General features: G+C 35.1%; 1 protein-coding gene across 2 annotated transcripts in view; it reads right to left on the reverse strand.

Moving 5' to 3' along the window:
* The window catches only part of LOC107704582 (F-box/LRR-repeat protein 17-like), a 105,680-nt gene that overhangs the window by 73,064 nt on the left and 27,754 nt on the right, over positions 1-4,862 (reverse strand). The gene's annotated exons all lie outside the window — the stretch shown is intronic.

The following is a 4,862-nucleotide window of genomic DNA, read 5'->3' on the forward strand; positions in this document are numbered from 1 at the left end:
ATGTTAGCAAATTAGATGCATACAAAATTGCTCAATTTAATGAATACTTGCACTAGCGTTCAAAAGTTTGAAGACATGCAGTATCTATTTCTATGTATTTTGGACTCGACAGAGAAGTTCATCCATCAGCACTAATGAAGCCAGATGATAAGGGCACTGATGACAGGACCGTTTAAAGAGGTCATCTTTAATGTTTATTATTTAGCTTCCCCACTAAAAATGAGTCATAATTCAGTTTCCATGATCATTTCTCTGCTTCAGAATTAAAACCGCACACACGAGCAGCACAAACTTTGACAAACATGACAATAAACGCCTTCAAGTGAAAGCCCTCGCATCCCTTCATCCCTCATTCAATTACAGAAGAAGAATGAAGTTATGCTTTACGACGCACCGCAGGACACTACATGACCAATTCCTGAAAATGAACACACACTGCTGTAAAAAAGAGCATCTACAGGATTACGCCGGCTCAAATCAAAACCGCCAAAAGCAGGGAGTGAACAAACACTCAGAAGTGCACACTAATACGCAGAGAACCTCTAAAGGTTACAGTAACAATTATCAAATCAAACTGTACTTATATTCCTAAAACAGAGCTGCATATGAACGAGTCTGCAGAAGCACGATGAATGTCATTTGAAACCTTTCACATCCAGAAGCACGATCTCAGAGCGCCTCCTATAGGCTGCATGAGAACACAACCATCATTTAGCATCATATTCGAACCCATAAATGCATGCATTTTTCCTGTTATATACACATGCATGCATACAGATGTGCGTGTCCACTCTTAAAAACAAAGGTTGCACACAGCAATGCCATGGAAGAACCATTTTTGGTTCCCTAAAGAACCTTTCAGTGATCAGTTCTTAAAAGAACCATTTTTCTCGGTGTGAAGAACATTTTAATCTAACAAACCTTTTTACACTATAATGCAATGGAAAGCATGGACCTTTATTTCTAAGAGTGTAATATACTTTTCTAGTCTGTTAATAACTGTACAACTCATTCAAACTTACTGAGACTTCATTAGTGAGCATTTTAATCAGATGACATACATTTAGACAGATCAGTGTTGTATCAGTATCAATGAGATACTATTATATTTTTAATTCGATTTTATTCTTATATGTTCTGCTTTTAAAGTTTTAGTAATTTGGTTGTGTTTTTGTCATTTTTATTAGTTTTTAAGTATATATTTATAGTTTTTACATTTTTTATTTCATTAATTTTTATTTCAGTTTTAGTTATTTTAGTACATCAAGTTAAACTAAATGAAAATAAGAAATGTTGCCTTGTTAACTTGCTGAAATAAAATAAATTGTTTTTAAATGTATTTTTTCCAGTTAGCATTTATTTTATTTCAAGTAACACAATTTTTTTATGGTTTTATTTTATATAACTATAATAACCCTGAGATATTCATGTATAAGATGCAGCTTTACAAAATACAAAATAAAAACTCTAGGTAAATGATGTTTAAACTGCTACTAAATAAATAAATAAATGTATTTATTTCAGTGTTATTTTAGTATCATTAACCTACTAATATAGTTTTTGTTAATGTATTAAATTAGATTTAATATTTTCTGTTTTCATTTAAATTTGTTAAAATTTTAGGCATTTTTTTAAATCTATATAGTTTTGGGTTGAAGTTAATGTAAAGTTATTTTAGTACTTAAACTTATTTTCAACTTAAACTTTTGTTAGCTGCCAAGAAGACATTTTCCACTTTCGTTTAGTTTAATTGTTTTTTTTGTTTTTTATATATATCTGTACATCAGTTAATGTTTTTTATTTCAAGTAAGGAATTTATTATTACGGTTTTAGTTAAAGATAATAACACTGCTTTAAACATCCTTGTGAGTAAATTGCTTTGGTAAGAAAGCAGCTGCAAAGGAAACTGATGCAAACTTAAACTATGAGTGTAAATTACTGTGGCGTTAACTGCTCTCAGAGGCTCAAACCGCACATGACAAGTGAAGAAAACGCGGCATGCACTCATATATTTCAATTAAGATGTCTGACAGATATCTAGAGAGTGAAAACACGTCGACAGGCTCATCTTGCTCCAGTCAAGAGCTCATCAAAGCTGAAATGAGTGTGAAGTCCTGCTGCGAGAGCGGCTCCTAAGGGCCAAGATCCCGTCCTCAGACCTTTTCATATACCTCTTTTTGTCCAGCGGGGATTTTCAAGGTGTAATCCCACACAAGGAGCTTAAAGAACGCCTCGCTGACTCTCATATCACACGCGCAGACGTGACATTTAGAAACGGCAGCGCTGCTTTCTGTCGCCTCTTTCTGCTCTTCACTAAACCTGTCGATATCAATCAGTCTCGCGCCGTCGAGTCACGAAAGGTGACGCTCTCCTCATCGATGAATGTGACTGCTTCCTCCTGAAAAGTGATCAAAACTCCAAAAAGGGTCTCGATGCCACGAGAAAGTTGAAAGCTTTTCCCTCTCTATCGATCGGTGAGGTTCAAAGCGGCCTGTAATAAACACAGAGAGGAAACACAATCTGCCCATTTCCTGAGATCTAAAGAGGCCATTCATGCAATTGGCAGCAAGAACAGAAAAAACAGGACAAAGTTGTGGTCAGAATTACGATGCTTAATCCGTAGAAGTTTAATCAGAGTTTAAAGCAATAGTTCATCCAAAAATGAAAACTTGCTGAAAATGTGCCCCCCTCAGTCCATCCGATATCAGTATGAGTTTGTTTCTTCATCAGGTTTAGAGAAATGCAGCATTGCATCAGTGTCTCAGCAATGGATGCTCTGCAGTGAATGGGTGCCGTCAGAATGAGAGTCCAAACAGCTGATAAAAACATCACAATAATCCACAAGTAATCCACAGCACTCCAGTCCATCAGTTAACATCTGGAGAAGACAAAAGCTGAAACACATCCAGCATTAAGACGTTTTTAACTAAAATATTGTGTCCATAATCCATAATAATCGCTTCCTCCAGTGAAAAAGTGCATCTCCTGTTATCTCTCACATCAAAATCCAGCCACATATTTGTTTAGAGCTGTTTAAACTTGTTTGATCTGCGCAGATTTCTCTCCTGATTCAGACCAGACCACTTTTTCACTGGATGTAGCGTTATTATGGATTATGAACTCATATTTGAGCTAAAAACATCTTAATGCTGGATTAGTTTCAGCTTTTGTCTCCTCCAGATGTTAACTGATGGACTGGAGTGGTGTGGATTACTTGTGGATTATTGTGATGTTTTTATCAGCTGTTTGGACTCTCATTCTGACGGCACCCATTCACTGCAGAGCATCCATTGCTGAGACACTGATGCAATGCTACATTTCAACAAACCTGATGAAGAAACAAACTCATTTACACCTCGGATGAAATGGGGGTGAGCACATTTTCAGCTGATTTTCATTTTTGGGTGAACATATATAAGGAATCACGCATTTCCTATACGTTTGTTTCTCTTTTTGGGCGTCTTATGAGGAAACCAGGTACCGTTTTATCCGGGTGCAGATCGCACTGTTTCTTTACAGAAGGCTTCTTCTATTTAAACATAATTGCAGGATGTTCTCACGATATGTTTCCAGAGAGCAATATCGCCCTCAGTCTCTCGTCGCATTCAATGAAAAGGCAGAATCTGTCAGAAGACGAGCGCCTGTAATTGACAGCAGTCATTACATCTTGCGCTCTCGTTCCTGAGCCTCAATTTAACGCAAAACTTTTCATTGTTCCTTATTATTCCTTAGATGCCACTTCAAAAAGCCAAATAAACCCATAAAGTGATATCTGATATTTAATCATCTACCAATGATGCTGTCGGCACATTCGACATCCCGCGCACACGTAATTAAAGGCAAATTGAGGGCTCTCTAATCTATTTTAGGTCATCAACAATTCCATTTACAGTAGACATTTAGGCTAATTAAAACTCAAGCTAATCAGATGGACATGTGCGTGATTGGGGCGCATGTGCGCATCTCAAGACAGACGCTGAGAGTTTCTGGCATATCGGAGCTGCTAGAAAATTAAAATCCTGCACTTCAAGGAAAATGCGAGGCAAAGAGAAGAGAACAAGCCTATCGTGAAAAATTAAGATTAAATTAAATGTTGTCATCTGACGAGTGAGTCTCATAGCTGTTGAGTAAAAAAATAAAAAAGCAAAGTAAAATAAAACAAAATTACATTTTGTAAAATTAAATATCAAAAATTAAAATAGCTAAAATTATACAGTACCATTCAAAATAAGCCTTTCGTGCAAAATTAAAATTAAATTAAATAATTTTGCTGTCATCTGATTTGTGAGTCTAATTGATGCTGAAAATTCTGTTTTTCACCACAGGAATAAATTACATTTTGCTAAATATTAACAGAGAAAACTGTTATTTTAAATTGTAATAATATTTCACAATATTACAGTTTTTACCGTATTTCTTATCAAATAAGTGCAGCCATGGTGAGCAGAAGAGACTTTAAATCAAAAAAAAAAAAAAATTTAAAATAATTAATAATAATAATAATCCTACAGACCAAAAACTTTTCAAGAGTAGTTTATAAAGTTTATTTATATTTATTTATTTTATTTCATTTATTTTTTCCTCATTTCTGATTTATTTTACAATAATACAGCTGTTTGTTATGGTTTTGGTCCATGCATAAAAAAAGAGCATCAAAAATTATCTGTATTATCTCACCCGCTGTTATCTCTAGGTCACGTCCCAAAACCTTTCAAGCTGGTGGTTATTAAGCCTCTTATTAAGAAACCACAACTAGATCATAGTGAACTGGCAAATTACAGACCCGTTTCAAATCTTCCATTTACGTCTAAAACTTTAGAAAAAGTTGTGTCTGCTCAATTGTACTCCTTCCTGCAAAAAAA

This window comes from Sinocyclocheilus anshuiensis, unplaced genomic scaffold, assembly GCF_001515605.1.
Source record: "Sinocyclocheilus anshuiensis isolate Anshui unplaced genomic scaffold, SAMN03320099.WGS_v1.1 scaffold1614, whole genome shotgun sequence".
NCBI lineage: Eukaryota > Metazoa > Chordata > Actinopteri > Cypriniformes > Cyprinidae > Sinocyclocheilus > Sinocyclocheilus anshuiensis.